At 38.9% G+C, this 18,635-nt stretch overlaps 1 long non-coding RNA gene across 2 annotated transcripts; it reads left to right on the top strand.

Moving 5' to 3' along the window:
- The first annotated feature begins 9,038 nt into the window (after positions 1-9,038).
- LOC129404871 (uncharacterized) lies at positions 9,039-16,946 on the top strand. Of its 2 annotated transcripts, none has more exons than XR_008630200.1 (3): positions 9,039-9,273; positions 13,322-13,513; positions 15,353-16,946. It is a non-coding gene; the product is annotated as an uncharacterized LOC129404871 (long non-coding RNA). The 2 variants fall into 2 exon arrangements; XR_008630201.1 differs by having other exon boundaries at positions 9,040-9,273; positions 16,001-16,946.
- Positions 16,947-18,635: the final 1,689 nt, after the last annotated feature.

Below are 18,635 nucleotides of genomic sequence, written 5' to 3'. Positions count from 1 at the left end.
CTTCTTGAACTAGTTATCTTTCTTCATAACACTAATTGACTGAAATTATATCATATATGTATATATTCCCTAACTTTCCCCACTAATATACAAGCTCAGGAATGGTACTTTATCTATCCTCTTTATAACCTCTTCTCCAAATAGAGCGTTTAGAAGAGAGCCTGGTCATGTTTGATAGGTATTTGGTATACATTTGTTTAGTAAATGACTAAAGAGTTTTTTTTATATCACAGCCAGCCTCAATTTTTCTTTCCTTAAACATTTATGTATCCTTCTGTACTTTATATGCATGGCATGTTTTAATATTTCAAACATTATCCATGAGAAAGAATTATGGTCCTTTAATATTATTAGTGAGAAAATGAATGTTTAGAAATGTTAAGTAAATAACACAAAGATAGGCATGCAGATGGAATTCATTCTACGTTATTGTAGTAGTCATGTATCTCCAATTCCTTCCCATTATCCTCCTTCTTCTATACTTAAATTCTTTAGCGTTTTAAACTGCCTCTTCATTTATTTAAAAATGAAGATACCTCTGAAGATGAACATATTAGGCTTTTGTTAGCCATTTACCCTCTTTGGGGCAAATCATCTAGGACACAGGTTTTGGGGAAAAGGAAAATTTGGACTTCTGAGCACTTGAAATTGAAAAGTTTAGAACCAGTGTTTGAATGTTTAAGTCTATAAGACATTGAAGAATTTTGTCAAGGGTTTCTCCATCTTTCAACCATTTCCACGTTCAGAGAAATCTTCCTTCCTTTGTAATCTCTAAGATGGCACGGCTCTTGGGAATTGGTAATTTGACAATACCTCTCTTGGGTTTTTTTTGTTTTTTGTTTTTTGTTTTGCTTTTTGGGTCACACCCGGTGATGCTCAGGGGTTACTCCTGGCTCTTCACTCAGGAATTACTACTGGCGGTGCTCAGGGGACCATATGGGATGCTGGGATTCGAACCCGGGTCAGCCGCGTGCAAGGCAAACGCCCTACCTGCTGTGCTATCGCTCCAGCCCGACAATACCCCTCTTGAATATAGAAGAAAATGATAAATTGACACTTTTTTGTAATTTATTTAATTCATTTATTTTACTTCTCTGCCATTTCTCTCTTTATTAGTGAGAGTTCAATAGAAAGAAGAGTTTGAGTGGATTTGGGTTCACCTGTGCAGTCACAACACTCAGTAGTTCTCTGTAGGATAAGTCACAAAAAAGTGATAGCAGTTTATCACTGTTATTATAGCAGATAGGACATAGATGGTTGGCAACAAAGAAATAATAATAACAATAAGATACCAGGTTGACTATACATGTTGTAGAAAGGAAGACTATTTCTGTTATTATTTCGAGCTATCAAGGACTGTTTGTTTCAAAGTACTAGACTTTAGTCTTAGAGATTCCCCAGTAATGACATTTCACATTCAGGAGAGACCTTATCCAGACATCTTCTTTGCTTGAGAAGACAGAAATGGCACATTAAGTCCAGATGAGCTAGCTGTTACCATGGCAACTGGGAGCATGCGCCTAAAGGAAATAAAATATTGGGCAAGTAAATTTTGAGAAGGAAAAAGGATGAATGAGAGTTCATCTGAGGTGGTTCCATAATTGGTAGCCCTGGGCTGCTAGGAGTAATCATGTATAAAACAAAAAGCTACTATTTAGTTTATTTTCCCTCTCCCCCAGCAGAACCTTACTCTTTAGTATGTCACTGTCTTGTATTTTCCATCACAAATTTAGCTATTGCTTACTTGAAAAGGTTGACTCTCTCTCTCTTTCTCACTTTCTCTCTCTTTCTAATGAATCATGTTATTATCTTAGCCCTCCCAACCCTCTATTTCATTTCCAAAACAGACATAATTTTATTTTTCCAAAATAAAATCTATCCAGAGTATTAGAATCTAACCACCTTTGAAATTGGAATGCAACAGATAAGTGGCCAGATATTAGCTCTTTCTTATGTCCTCAGGTAATATTCTGGGACGGGAAATTGTAGGAAGGAATAAATTGGAATTCCTTTAAAAAATGGTAAATTTTATGAAAAGTTATTTTTCTTCAAATGAACATTTCCAAAGCAAAAATTATCTTATAAACGTAACATTTTAGATAGGGCCTAATGGTATTCCAATTCCACCCCCTCTCTTTGAGAGGAGATTGCAGATAGTCAGAGAGGTTAATTATGTCCTCTAACCACCTAATCTTTCTGTCATTTATAATTTTTGCTAGAGGAGGGAAAAAACATGAATTTCCAGTGTCCTCCATTCGTGTGTACTGAAGAATCAGTTTGCAAATTTGCAGAAAATGTCAGCATTAAGGCCAAGGCTGTTCAATTTACTCATTGTAAGAATAGTAAGATATGACATATAGTAGCACTGTGGCACTGTCTTCCCATTGTTCATCGATTTGCTTGAGCAGGGACCAGTAACGTCTCCATTGTGAGACTTATTGTTACTGTTTCTGGCATATCGAATAGTCCACGAGTAGCTTGCCAGGTTCTGCTGTGCGGGCAGGATACTCTCGGTAGCTTGCCAGGCTCTCTGAGAGGAACGGAGGAATCGAACCCAGGTAGGCTGCATACAAGTCAAATGCCCTACCCACTGTGCTATCACTCCAGTCCATGATGTATAGTAAGTACTTATAATGTACTTGGCATCAGGATAAATATGTTAAAACCCAGGACTGGAGAGAGAGTACAGTGAGTAGGCAGTTGCATTACACAAGTCTGACCAAGGTTTGTGCTCCAGCATTGCATATAATCAGCCCCCTGAACCCTGCCAGCGTGATCCTTGCTCATCGAGCCAGGAATAAGTACAGAGTACCACTGAATGTGACCCCCAAATTAAAAAAATAATAAACCCTTTATGCGCAAATAGTCACACATAGGCAGCATTTCTCAACTGGGTAGCATATGATGACTACCAGTATATTCTAAGGGGAATGATGTCCCCAGTATATTCCAAGGGGATCACAGGTAATATTTGAGTAAATAGCATCCACAGAACCAGACTAGGAGCCAACTAGCAGGACTGAGTGGAAGGGGGGAGGGGGCAGGCACAGTCTGATAAAGATTGAAAATGTTATATTATTTTAGAGATGAGAACATTGTAGACAACAAGCCTTCCATATCTTGTATGTTGTTGACAGTAAGGTACAGAACAGAAAACCTGAATTAATTTATTATCCCTTATCATAACTAAGAAATATCTCCTGGATATTTTTGTCTAGCTTTCTTGTCTCAAAACCCGAATTAATTTATTATCCCTTATCATAACATTAAGAAATATCTCCTGGATATTTTTATGTCTAGCTTTCCTGTTAGAAAACCAAGGATCAATAATGAACTCATAATGAATTGATCTTAATGTCTGCACCTAACAACTAAAATTATCTTCTTGGAAAGTCATCCAGTTTCAGCCAAAATGTATCCATCACTTTTATCACTTGTCATCCGTTACTCATAGATTGCTCGAGTGGATGCCACTAACGTCTCCTTCGTCCCTGTCAGGTGCTAGTGTAGCCCAATGGTATCTGCTCCCTCCAGGAATATGAAGAGCCTCAAACCATTTACTCAGGGTCTTGGTAAAGAAGTCTAACCATCTGGTAGGTGGGCGGCCACGCAGCCTTTTGACGTCCCGTGGAATCCAGTCGGTAATAGCTCTAGTCCAGCGGTCATCTCTGAATCGCATTACGTGTCTGGACCATCTGATTTTTTGACGCCTTGACAAAAGACACAGCGTCCCTGATTCTTGATCGTTGACGGAGGTTGGAACTCTGGATTCTTTCTCTCTCTTAGATGGAACGTGATACTCCAAGCATAGCTCTTTCAATTCCTCTTTGGAATACCCGAATAGCATTCTCATCCTGTTTTCATAGGGCCCAGGTCTCTGAGGTATATGTTAGTGCAGGGAGAACGGTGGAGTCGAAAAGATGTGCCTGGAGCCAGAGTTTCTTTGTCCTCTTAACCACTTCTTCGACGTTCTTGAAGGCATTCCATGCTGCTCTCTTCCTCCTGCGCAGTTCTGGCGCTAAGTTGTTCCTCATGTTGAGTTCTTGACCCAGGTACACATAGCTGCTGCATTCAGAGATGTTCATTCCATTGAGAGGAAATGGAGCGTCAAGGACTAGTTTGTTTTTTATAAACATTGTTTTGGTGAGATTCAGCTGCAGTCCAACCTTTCCACACTCGTGGTGGAAGTCGGCCAGCATTTGTGCCGCTTGGCTAATGTTTGGTGTTATGAGAACGATGTCATCAGCGAAGTAGAGGTGGCGTAGTTGCTGACCATCTATCTTCACTCCCATTCCTTCCCATTCCAGTCATCGCATGATGTTCTCGAGGGTGGCACTGAAGAGTTTCAGTGAAGTGGTGTCGCCCTGTTGAACCTCTCTCTTTATGTCAATGAACATTTCTTTATAGAATGGTGATATCCTGGTAGTGAATCCGTAATACAGCTCGTGGCGGATCTTGATTTACTGAGGTTGAACACCCTGTTTGGCTAAGGCTTCGATGACCGCTGCAGTCTCAACAGAATCAAAGGCCTTCTTTAAATCAATGAACGTTAGACAGAGCGGTATCTTGAACTCTCACAAGACTGCAATGAGCTTGGTCACCATGTGGATATGTCCGATTGTCCTGAATCCTTTTCAGAACCTGGCTTGCTTGAATGGTTGTCCTCCGTCTAGTGTTCTGTCAATCCTATTCAGGATGATTCAAGTGAATAACTTGTAGACGACCGACAAGAGCCAAAATCATATTTCCTAAAAATCTACTTTTTAAAAAATAAAGTTTTGCTCATTATAATGCAAATCATATGAAACATGCAGAATTTACATATAAAAATAAAGGAGAACATTCTAATTCCTATAATAATATTAAGGATCACATAGTAAAATATTTTCTTTCATTTCAAATAGTTTTTCCATTTATAAAAATCAGGAAAATCTGGTATTTTGTACATTTTCATTTTAAAATTCACATAGTGAATCTGAACCTCAAAGATTACCTTCAGTTCATTGATTTCTTTAACTGAAATCTATTGCTAAAATATCTGCTATGAGCCTGGTGTTTTTCTGGTTAAAGGAAATCACTGATGATAAAAGACAAGTTTTGATTCTGACTTCATGGAACTTATAGACTAATTTACTGAATTGTATTTCTGATGTATTTCATCTTAATTGGAAACATACAGCTACTTTTATTCCACAAGTTTACGGAAGCAGTTTCTTCCTTCATGTTGAGTAATAGAAGGTTGACATATAAAGACAGGTCTCAGCATCATACCTGACAAAAAGCAATAAAAATTTAAAATCGCAAGTTTCATGATTGGAAACATAGCTCACAACTGAGATTTAAGGATTTCCCATTTTAAAGATTCTCCCTCTTCAAAGAGATAGATAGATAGATAGATAGATAGATAGATAGATAGATAGATAGATAGATAGAGATAAAGATAGATATCATTCTATATCTTTGAATGAACTGGCAGCTTTGCATACTGAGGTAAATACCTGCTTTTTGTGCTAAGAATTCCTTTAATATGGACAAAATTTACCATTAGTCAAATACTGTTTGTAGCTAACTAAAATATGTAACTAAAATTAATTCTAAACAACACATTATGGAACCTTCTCTCCTAAGAATAGGTATTACCGCCATATTGTGGAACTTTTAAACAGGTATGAACTTGGTGGCATAGGAAAAAAATGTGTTTTGAACTTGAAACAGTGGGACGCTTGGGCAGTCTCGGCCAGGGCTGGTACCAGCTCGCGCTCTGCTCTGCTGAGATTCAACCTGGGTGGCCATGCCTTTGCACAGCCGCTTTGCTGCTGAACGACCAGGATCCAGAGCCAGCTATATTACTTCTGGTCCCAGCAAGTGTTTGCAGCCATGTCTCCAGACTGTGAACTAAGCTTTTGCTCCATGCCGCCCCAGGAGGGGGAATGATGCAATTTCCAACTTAAATCTCCCTGGACTTGATTGCTAGAATACAGAAATCCTAAACCACGAGGCTGCTACCAAGGCCACGCGACTTTATATCTCTTTATTCTCATCAGTGGAAAACTAATTATCAAATGTTTCCTTGTCAATAGGGTCATATTTTGAGGGGATAAACTCCAACAAGAATAGTGAGTTCTGTGTTGAAACTCCAACAACAATAGTGAGTTTTGTGTTGAAATATGGAATGTAATCAAGGTAAAGAGAAAATGAAGTGAAATTTATCAGTTATGCAAGTGGGGGTGGGGGGCTTGGGGTGGGGGGGAGGGAGGTATACTGCGGTTTTTTTTTTCTTTTCTTTTTTTGGTGGTGGGATATGGGCACTGGTGAAAGGACGGGTGTTTGAGCATTGTATATCTGAGACATAAGCCTGAGAACTTTGTAACTTTCCACATGGTGATTCAATAAAATAAATTTTAAAAAAAAAGAATAGGTATTAAAGGAAGTGAGGGTATCAGCAATCTAAAATCTTTAGGGATAAAAAAGATACTTCAAATATGTGATTCCATCTGTTTCCCATTTCTACTTTAACAAGTGACAACAAGTTTAGTAGCTTGAAACAACACACACTATTTTAGAAAAGTTTTAGATGTCATAAATCTAAAATGGATCTAAGGACTGTTTCCTGTTAAAAGTTCTAATGAAGATCTGTCCTTGTCTTTTCCAGTTTCTAGATGCCTTGACTAACGGCCTTAGCTCATGGCCCCAGTAACTCTGTTACATGCCTTGACTCATGGCTGCCTCTGATTGCTGTTTCCATGACCACATCTTCTTCACTGACTGGTCTTTTTACTCCCTTCCTAATAGATCCCTTGTGATTATACTGGTCCCATTCCGTTAATCCAGGTTAATTTTACTGTCGCAAGAACCTTGCTTTAGCACCTTTGATGTTCATGAGCACGAAGGGAAAAGGGAGTAGAACTTGGGTATTTTTTAGGGTATATTGTTGACCATTATTCTACCTGCCACGTTCTCTACAGATAAATCTGAGAATTTCACAATTGTGTCAAACTGGGGCTGTGTGCAATAAGGAGTTGACTCACTCCCATAACCTTTCTCTCTACTCCTTTTCAAACCTTCACCCATTCTTCTACTCAGCTCTGTCAGGATTCAAGACCTGAGTCATCCTTTTTGAGTTGTTCATTACTCCCACAGGCAGCAAGACATTAAGGCAAGTTTTTGTTCCAAAGTTATTCTTCTTTATTTATTCCACTATAATTGTCATCAGTGCTTGAGAAACCTGTGGAGAACTGGATTTTTGCTTAAAACTAAAGACTAATATCAGACCTTGAAAGGAAGCTTCATCACTACACATTCACTTTAGCAAACAGTCGCAAGTTTGGGAGTTTAATATTCAGAGTCTGAACATAAAGATCTATTCTCTCTGATATAATGTTTTTGGGGATTTTCATTACTGAATCAAGGCACTGGAAGAGCATTTCATTCTCACTTGAATCATACATTCCCTAGGACTTCAATGACCTAGAAAAAGTAATAAAGTATTGCTAATCTGTGGACTGGAGTGATAGCACAGCGGATCCGACGTTTGCTTTGCACGTGGCCAGCCTGGGTTCGATTCCTTCTCCCCTTTCGGAGAATGCAGCAAGCTATCTTGCCAGCATGGAAGAGCCTGCCAAGCTCCCCGTGGTGTATTTGATATGCCAAAAACAGTAACAACAAGTCTCACAATGGAGATGTTACTGTTGCCTGCTGGAGCAAATCAATGAGCAATGGGCTGACAGTGATCCAGTGATCCAGTGAAAAGCTAATCTGTTTTGCTTTTCACATCTAAAATAGATACCACAAATCAATTAGGCAGCTTTCTCTACAGAGCCTGGATGTCTTCTTAAAACACTTCTCCACTGTGTGCCCCATTTAGCCAGTGCTCTACTGGAGTCTGCATGCAAAATGCTGCTCTGTCTGGTGTCCCTGCATTAGAGAGTTAATGTCCTCCTGTTTTCAGACATTAAGGAAAATTCCTCCCGCAGCGGTTCAGCAGTAAAACACTCAGATGCCTTGAACACCACTTGAGCTTAATTTCAGAAACTAGTGAAATTCTGAAAGAGGCCAATTCAACTGTGAGACATTTGCAGAGTCACCCCTGCTTCCTGTTAGGAGACAGAAGGTGGAGGGGACCCTGCCTCATCTGTTCTCAGCGCCTCTTCTGGGGACACCAAAGAGCAAAACTTCTTCCTCTTCCCTATTGTGCCTTAAATTCCTGTGGGAAATGTGCAACCCTACTCCATGTCTCTGCTTTGTTCCTTTCTGCCCAATGTGGCTGTACTCCTGTTTCCTCACCAGAGTCCTCCAGGCTCCCAGGAGCACTCTCCCCCAGGGAGTCCCTGGCAGTACTGTCAAGCTCTTCAGAGGCAGGGAAGAGTTTATCCAGCCCCATCGCTTTTCACCTTCTGGTTTCTACTCTCAATAAGCAGCCTCAGAGATTATCAAACCCCCCACCGTGCTTTGACAGTTTTTCATCCATTAAAACTTCTTATTGCCTGGCATAATTGCGGACTGCACTCCTACTCCGTGAACGCAGCTCAGCCTGCTGTTCTTACACATTGGCTTGCAAGGAAATAAGAAAGTGCCAGCTCATTCAAATAAACTGAGCGACAGGTGAGCCAGTCATATAATAACTTGGACAGGGAAAAATCAGCACATGCACATGCTATCTATCTGGTGCTTATTTTTTATTGAGAAAGTGATTTTTTTTACAGACTTTTTTTTTTTTAAAAAAAAAAAAAGCCCACGATCATTGGAAGCTTTTGCTTTGGACCATTGCTACGAGGACGGTACGAAATGCGGAAAGAGCCCGAATCAAAAGATCTCTTCAATATTCCTTTTAAAGCCCTTCCAAGCCCGAGTCAGTAATCCAGCTGCAGGTTCTGCACACTCATCTAGCTTTCTGTCTGCCTCGCTGCCTTCAGAGGGGTCAGTTAGACTGAACTCGCGCCTCCTCCTTGCCTTCTCGCAGGGTTCCCACGGGGGAACACCCACCTCATCGCAGGCCCAACCGCACAAGTGCTGCAGCCTGCTCTGGTCACGCCGCGGTGCCCCGAGCTCGGCGGCCCAGCTGGAAAGAAATGTTCGGGGCGGGGCTGCGGAGCACCCGGCGACTGCCGCACTCCCTAAACTGGCAAGGGGCGGAGACCGAGAGAGCAGCTTTGTCGCCGAGTCAAAATCCTACCTGAGAAAGACACTGCGCCTCTGGCAAGAGGGGTTAAAGGGATGCTGGAAGGGCACAAAGACTATGGCTTTTCAGGCAGGACCTTGTGTGACTCAGCAGAGGTCAGTGGTACAGTCCTGAGGTGGGAGTCCAGGGACCTCAGCCTTGCCCTGACATGGTTGTCTCATCACTCATGAAGCTGAGTCTTCTAATTCTCATTTATAAAAACCTAGGGGCTTGATCTCTTTTTTCTTTTTTTGTAATGTATTATTCTTTTTCGTTGTTGTTCTGAAAACGTTTAGAAAATTGCAGATCTTTGCTCACAGTGTGAGTCTTGCATTTCTATTCTGCACTTTGGTAGGTTTTTCCCCTCACTCCTTTCTCTCATATTTTGCTGGTTCCTCGAGTCTTTGTTCTGTGTAGAGATCTCATAGGTCACTCATTTTAACCACCCTATTTTACCTGCCAAGAGAGTCCTAAACTGGTTTTAACACCAAGCTACTGGTTCTCAAACTACACATTAAAATCACCTGCCACTTGTAAAAAACACCTTCCTAGAAGGTGAGAGATTCTAGATTCGTTGCTTTGGAGTTGTGCCTGGGAATCTGCATAAAAAAAAGTTGTGCATTGTATATCCTTGTTATCAACCCTTTACCGGATGGGTACTGCATAAATATCCTTTCCCATTCTGTAGATTGTCTTTGTACTTTGGTCACTGTTTCTCTTGAGGTGCAGAAGCTTCTTAGTTTGAGATAGTCCCATTTATTTATCTCTGTTTTCACTTGCTTGGCCAGTGGCGTGTCAGCTTTGAAGATACCTTTGGCTTCAATGTCTTGGAGGGTTTTGCCAGCCTTGTCTTCAATGTACCTTAGGGATTCTGGTCTGATGTTGAGGTCCTTAATCCATTTTGATCTGACATTTGTACATGGTGATAGGTGGAGGTCTAAGCCCATTTTTTTGCATGTAGCTGTCCAGTTTTGCCAGCACAATTTGTTAAACATGCTTTCCTTGCTCCACTTCGCCTTCTTTTGCTCCCTTATCAAAGATTAGATGGTCATATATTTGGGGGGATGTGTCAGAGTATTCAACCCTGTTCCATTGGTCTGCGGCTCTGCCTTTGTTCCAGTACCAAGCTGTTTTAATGACTACCACTTTGTTGGAAGTTGGGGAGGTTGATTCCTCCCATTTTCTTTTTCCCAAGAATTGCTTTAGCTATTCGTGGGGGCTTATTGTTCCATATGAATTTCAGGAGCGCTTGCTCCATTTCTTTGAAGAATGACAAGGGTATCCCTATAGGGATCGCATTGAATTTGTACAATGCTTTGGGGAGAATTGCCATTTTGACAATGTTAATTCTTCCAATCCATGAGCAGGGGATATTTTTCCATTTCCTCATGTCTTCTTTTATTTCCTGAAGTAGCGTTTTGTAGTTTTCATTATACAAGTCCTTTACCTCCTTAGTTAAGCTGATTCCAAGGTATTTGATTTTTTGAGGCACAATTGTGAACGGGATAGCTTTTATCATGTCGCTTTCTTCTCTCTCACTATTTGCATATAAGAAAGCCATGGATTTTTGGGTATTGATTTTATAGCCTGCAACTTTACTATACGAGTCTATTGTTTCTAGGAGTTTCTTGGTAGACGTTTTAGGGTTTTCTAAGTATAATATCATATCATCAGCGAATAGTGAGAGCTTGATTTCTTCCTTTCCTACCTGAATGCCCTTAATATCTTTTTCTTGCCAATCGCTATTGCAAGTACTTCCAGTACTATATTGAACAGAAGAGGAGAGAGTGGGCATCCTTGTCTTGTCCCTGTTCTCAGAGGGAAGGGTCTTAGTTTTTCCCCATTGAGGATGATGCTTGCCGTAGGCTTGTGGTAGATGGCTTTGACTATATTGAGGAAGGTCCCTTCTATACCCATTTTGGCGAGAGTTTTCATCATAAAGGGGTGCTGGATCTTGTCAAATGCTTTCTCTGCATCTATTGATATGATTATATGATTTTTATCTTTTCTTTTGTTGATATGATGGATTATGTTGATTGATTTCCGAATGTTAAACCATCCTTGCATCCCCGGGATGAATCCCACTTGGTCGTGGTGTATGACCTTTTTCATGAGTTGTTGAATTCTGTTTGCTAATATTTTGTTGAGAATCTTCGCATCTGTGTTCATCAGGGATATTGGTCTGTAGTTTTCTTTTTTTGTGGTGTCCTTGTTTGTTTTTGGTATTAGGGAGATGTGAGCCTCATAGAAACTGTTTGGGAGGGTTTGTTTCTTCAATTTCCCGGAAAAGCTTGAGAAGAACTGGCAATAGGTCCTCTTTAAATGTTTGGAAGAATTCGCTAGTGAATCCGTCTGGGCCTGGGCTTTTGTTTTTGGGAAGACTTTTGATTACCGTTTCAATTTCCTTGATGTTAATAGGACTATTCAGGAACTCCAGGTCTTCTTGGTTCAGACCTGGATGCCACCCTCCAAGGCTGTGCTTTGGGACACAGTTCAGATGACAAGTGACCTTGATTTTACAACCTGTTCTTTCTTACTTTCCCAATCTTTGTGCTAGCCAGAGTGGAAGCTACCTAGAAAGAATGACTCGGTAAAATGAAGATTAACTTTCTGTCCTTTTAAAATACATTTAACAAATATATAATGAGTCACAAGGGCTTTAAAAGGAATCCGGATATTGAAGAGATCTACTCTTCATTCGGGCTCTTTCAGCACTATAGGCACCAACCACTATACTTGGTCATGAAGATACCAGGAACCCAACAATCACAGAAATTTTTTTCTCCAGCTTGGGATATTGAACAGTGAGCAGCCAACTTAACAGGGTGTGTAAAATATGGAGAGGGAAGCACCGAATATGCTAGAGAAATTAACTTAGTTTTAAGGTCTCATGAGTATTGTCCAGAGCAACAAATCTCAAACATGCATATTAAAGCAGGGCATATTAAAACAGACTACTTGCTCTCCAGAGTTTCATATTCAGTAGATCTGTGAGGAGGCCTGAGAATTTGCATGTCTAACATCTTTCAAGTAATACTGATATTGTTTTTCTGGAGAGAGACTAAGTGGCTTTGAGAACCACTATCCTGGGAGAATTGACGTTTCATCTTTTGCTATTCAAAGTCTAATCTGAATCAGTAGCATCACCATGTTTGTCTTATCTGGAAACCTGTTTGAATGTGGATTTTCACATTTCACCCAAGATCTATAGATAATGATGATTCTGGATGATTCTGATCAACCAAGATCCCGGTTGATGCCTCTATGCATAGTAAAGTTGAAAAAGAGTCACCTCTCTAATCCACTGCTTACCTAATTTGACTTCTCATGGAAATCTCTTGAGTATTTTTAAAAATTAGTGATACTCAGCTTTCTAGCTTACTAATTCTTGTCTTTATTGAGGTAGGTAGAATGTGACACTTCCTCCCTCCCTGGGGTGATTTCAATTTACAGAGAATGTTAAGATCTGTAGGTCTAAGCTAAACACTGCCTAAGTAGAAGTTGGCCCCACAAAGAAAAGGCAGAAAGAGTGTTACTGAGGAACAGAATGTGAAAAGGCACAGTGGCAGAGAGAGCAAAGTGGGTTCATTGAATGGGGAATCAAGAGGTATTTGTTGACCTATAGATTTAAAGAGAAAGGCTACAGGAATTTTGTGGCTAAAGGCTACAGAATCCAATGGTATAAATCTCTATAACTTTTGTTTTTCTCTGAAGGATGGATATGTTCAAATTTTCAAGTATTGGCCCATGGAAATAAATATTGTGTGGATGGGAACAATGTACTCTTGGGATTGGCATAGCATTAATCATAAATAAATATTCATTATTGGTCTTGATGAAAATATTTTCTCAGGGAGCAATAATCTTTAAATGAAGTAGGCAAAGGATTGAGGAAGGGGGCACAAAAAATCAGAACTAAAGAGTAACAGGATATAACATTCTATAATTATACCATTCTGGCATAAGTTTAATTGTAAACTGAAAACAAATAAGAAAGTAAAAGAAAAGCTCTTTGCCCTCTACTATATGCTGCTATACATTTGTAAAGTTGTCTCCCTTCCTCTTTCTTTCAGGAGGATAATAGTTAATCATCTGAGATAACTGTAGACAAGTGATTTTAGCTGCTGATTCATGACTGGGTTTTTTTTTTTTTTGGCTTTCCAGTTCATACCGGCGATGCACAGGGATTACTCCTGCCTCTGCACTCAGGAATTACCCGTGGTGATGCTCAGGGGACCATATGGGATGTTGGGAATCAAACCCGGGTCAGCTGTATGCAAGGCAAATGCTCTACCCACTGTACTATCGCTCCAGTCCCATGATTCATTGACCTGTGTCAGTTTTCAGATATAAAAGGTAGGCAATCCCTTACCGCAGAGGCAAGACCAACAGAATCAACATAAAAAGTCAACTATTTTTCGACTATCTTTAGTTTTCCTGTATTTACATTCCCACAGTTTTCCTCTCTAGAAACTCACAATCTGTTTTTTTTGTCTTATCACTCACTCCTCTGAAAATTATTCTTACTGGTCCTGGAATTATAGCTTAGACTTTCTACCATGTACACATGAAGACTGAAGCTATATCGCTAGCACCACCATATCAACTGTGATCTGGTAACCTCTAACATTACAACAGTAACTGCAAAGAAAAGAGGGGAGGTGTCATTACATTAATTAACTAATGATTAATAAGTAGGGCCACTCATATGACTTGGTGTGCTGAAGAATATGATTACAAAGCTATTGTTTCTATGATAAATTATGTATATATGTAATCATATAATTTATCATAGAAACAAAGTTAGAATCTTAGATGTTTGTAGTTTCCATGACAAATTATATTTTAAAAAAAATTTTAAATAAATTATTTGAAAACATATACACATATATTTATATCCAAGATCCTAACTAACTGCTTTGAGTTAGTCATCTCTGAGTACTTCATTTCTACAAATAATGTATGGATGTCATTATTAATTCTTTATATTTTATCTTATTAAACTCTCTTGTCAGTCTAATCTATAAGACCCCAGCCAGTAAGTAAAGAAATAATATAGTATCAACCATGCTATATTTTCAGGCTTTATTTTGACATGCTGACTTCCATCATTAGATTTCACAAATAGTTATGGAGCACTGTGCATCAAGCTCAGTTCTGATGCTGGGGGAACAGAATCCAGATTCCTAACTCCCTATCTCTTTACAAAAAGTTGCAAAGTTGGTTATTCAGACAACCAAGGGTTTTTCCAAAATACATTAGTTTGCGTCTGATTGAAAAATTGACAGTGCTGTTAAATGGGAGGATTCTGTGCCATCCAACTCCACTTAAGGCCTCAGCTAAACTATTAAATGGTCTCATTCATGCTGCAGCTGCAGGATTCCTGAGGTCATGCCAGTGTGTGCTGGGAATGCAAACTTGGGCTCAGTCTTGGCTTTTGACACCCTGAGCTTTGAGGAAAAACAAGTGGGCATTTGTTAGGGAAAGGCCTACAAAAGCACCACAGGCAAAGGGATTGAATACCCATGAGATTCCAGGCCAAATGCAAAAAAAAAAAAAAAAAAACCTGTAATCTGCCACTAGAGTTTTTGTTTTTGTGACCTCACTTTTTTGCTAGTTATGGAGGCAGCTGATGGCCCAGTGACTAAAGTGAGTGCCAACACAGAGTAGAAGTGACAGATACTCAAAATTAGAAGCTACATATTCTAATTCAAAGGCAGTCTAAACCAGTTTAAGGAAATAAAGACTTTTCTTTGACTTTTCAAGGCAAAGGAGAAAGGCATTTTTTTATTCAGATTCCTGGACCCAGGATATAGCCAAAAGGAGTTTGTGAAGGGACAACATAGGTGTCATGTGATTACATTAAAAGTCTATACAGTATTATTTTACACAGAAATTTTACATACATGTGTGTATGTGTGTTTGCCTTGCACACTGCCAACCCTGGTTCAATCCCCAGTATCCCTTATGGTCCCCCAAGCACCGCCAGGAGTATCCTGAGTGCAGAGCCAGGTGTAACCCCTGAGCATCTCAGGGTGTGACCCAAAGAGTAAAACAAAAAAAAGAGAGAGAAAGAAAGAAAATATCTGCAAGCACTGCCATGTGTTCTCTGAGCAAATTTGCCTCTAGTTAAGAATTAGTGGTATAGGGGAAAGGTGGGAAAGGTTTTGATATGACTTTTTTTTTTTTTTTTAGGAAATGTAAGAAGGATTTTTTAGAAGTCTCCATATAGGAAAACCTTCAAATAACCATAGTCTTGGGCAAGAATTTTAACCTTTAGCATGAAATTTTAAAAACTTACATAGTACTTAAAACAAGGTTCATGCATATCTTACTATACAGTCCATCAGCCCAATGGTTTATTAAATTACATTCAATACTCATCATCATTTTGACTCTATCTTCAGTATTGTCTAGGAGCTCATCATGCAAATGATCAGGCTACCAATAATAGAATATAATACCCCACAAACAAACAAAATAATGGTATATGATGTTTGTTGTCATTCAGTGGGAAAGAGACAATGTCATCACCATTATAAATAATTATTAATAATTAAAATTAAAAACAAATATGAGTTAATGTGTTAATATTAAATAACTCCAAGAACTGATAAAATATTATTAAACATTTATTATTACTCATAATAAGAAATTTAGTAGGAAATTGGTAAGAAATATAACAAGCTTCTAGTTAGAAAGTTTTAGCTTAAGGTCTCTGATAGATTGCAATATCATGTCAGTTGTGACTCTTGTCATCTGAAGGTTTTAGTGGGAAAGGATTATACATTTCAAAATTTTCACGGGCTGTCAATTAATGTTGGAAATTTGGTTCTTCTGCAGTTAAGAAAGAATAAATGTGTTCAGAATGAATAATATGCTATGAGACAATTATATAAAACTTTTTCAAAAATATTTTTAAAGACCCCATCAAAAAATGGGGCGAAGAAATGAACAGAAACTTTACCAAGGAAGAAATACGAATGGCCAAAAGGCACATGAAAAAGTGCTCTACATCACTAATCATCAGAGAGATGCAGATCAAAACAACCATGAGATACCACCTCACACCACAGAGACTAGCACACATCCAAAAGAACAAAAGCAACCGCTGTTGGAGAGGATGTGGGGAGAAAGGGACCCTTCTTCACTGCTGGTGGGAATGCCGACTGGTTCAGCCCTTCTGGAAAACAATTTGGACGATTCTCAAAAAATTAGATATTGAATTCCCATTTGACCCAGCAATACCACTGCTGGGAATATATCCCAGAGAGGCAAAAAAGTATAATCGAAACGACATCTGCACATGTATGTTCATCGGGCACTGTTTACAATAGCCAGAATCTGGAAAAAACCCGAATGCCCCAGAACGGATGACTGGTTGAGGAAACTTTGGTACATCTATACAATGGAATACTATGCAGCTGTTAGAAAAAAGGAGGTCAAGAATTTTGTAGTTAAGTGGATGGGCATGAAAAGTTTCATGCTGAGTGAAATGAGTCAGAAAGAGAGAGACAGACATAGAAAGATTGCACTCATCTATGGTATATAGAATAACAGAGTGGGAGACTAACACCCAAGAACTGTAGAAATAAGTACCAGGAGGTTGACTCCATGGCTTCGAGGCTGGCCTCACGTTCTGGGGAAAGGGCAACTCAGAGAAGTGATCACCAACTATATTGTAGTCGAAGGCCATGTGGGGGAAGGGAGTTGCGGGCTGAATGAGGGCTAGAGACTGAGCACAGGGGCCACTCAACACCTCTATTGCGGGCCATAGAAGCTAAATAGAGAGAGAGAACAGAAGGGAATGCCCTGCCACAGTGGCAGGGTGGGGTGGGGGGGAGATGGGATTGGGGAAGGTGGGAGGGACGCTGGGTTTACTGGTGGTGGAGAATGGGCACTGGTGAAGGGATGGGTTCCCGAACTTTGTATGAGGGAAGTATAAGCACAAAAGTGTATAAATCTGTAACTGCACCCTCACGGTGATTCTCTAATTAAAAATAAATAAATTAAAAGAAAAAAAAAGTAAAAAAAAATATTTTTAAAGAGCAGTATTGTTCTTAATTAAAGGACACAGAAGAGAAATAAAAATCAAATGTATTTATACACATTTGAACACATATACACAGATCTTGATATGATCCTGATTTTACAAAAAGTGATGAAAGACATTTGGGAGACAATGATGATTTGAATATCATCTGTATATCATATATTATTGTATTGATATCTCCACAAAATTTTATAAAAGAAAATATCAAAAAATAAACCATACAGATGAGATATTTTTATGTGCTATATTCAGATAATATAATTAATTAGCAATGTAAAGAAATAAAATATTGTTATAGTCTACTACATGGATAAAAAATTTTAGAAAGATTAAGAGATAAAAGGAAAAAGCTGCACTATAATGTGCATTTTATTTTATTTTTATGAATTTCCAAAAGAGGCAAAATGATTAATCATCTGGTTGCTTCTGGGGTTGAAACAGCATAAGGAAAAATTCTGAGTTGATAAAAATAACCTTTATCTTGGTATCTTGGTATAGACCTATGTGAATAGAGTCATGTTTATATGAACTCTTCAAAGATCAATTGAAATATATGCTTATAACTTGTGTATTTCTCTATGTAAATTGTATCTTAAATTTTTTGTCTTAAATATTAGCAGTGTTACATTTCATAATGATATTGTGAGTAGGAGAAATACCCTGAAGTGTTTTTTGATATAGCATGTTGATGTCTAAAATTGTTTCTAATGGTTCTGGAGAAGAGAGTGGACTATACAAAATATGATGAGGCAAATTAGGAAAAATCAACAAATGATAAATCTGGTGACAAGTAGACTGTAGATATTTTTTAATGAACTTTCCTGTAAGTCTGAAATTTTATTAACTAAAAAGGTGGAGTGAATATGAAATGTTAAATGTATTTAACAAGGGTCAGAGATAGCTCAGTTGACTAAGCATATACTTTGCATAGAGTAGTCATGTCAGCCACTTCATGATTGGGGGCAAGTGTCGCCAGGAGTGATACCCCAGTAGAGATAGAATTAGTCACTGGGTGGGGCCAAAACTCCCCTCCACCCCAAAAAACCCCCTCTTCCTTTAGCCATGATTTACTCAGTAAAAGATACTGGAGGGTTAGTACAGTAAGGCATAGTACAGCCTTGCATGCAGCTATGAGACTGCAACCCTGGTTGAATATCCTAGCTCTACATATGGTCCCCTGATTACCACCAATGGTCACTTCTGATCACAGACAAAGGAATAGTTCCCTAGCAATACTAGGTGTGACCTCAAAACAACAAATTTAAAAAGGAACGTAAGACTGAAATTGATTACTATTGCAATACTGCATATTCACTCTGGTTTATTATGCCTGATTCCACTATATAAGTATTATTAGTGCGATACTTAAATATACTTAAATAAGTATATAAGTGTAACATGCCTGACTCCACTATATAAGTATTA

Source organism: Sorex araneus, chromosome 5 (genome assembly GCF_027595985.1).
Source record: "Sorex araneus isolate mSorAra2 chromosome 5, mSorAra2.pri, whole genome shotgun sequence".
Taxonomy (NCBI): Eukaryota; Metazoa; Chordata; class Mammalia; order Eulipotyphla; family Soricidae; genus Sorex; species Sorex araneus.
Note: the sequence above shows the minus strand (reverse complement) of the source record. Positions and strands in the feature narration are given on the sequence as shown.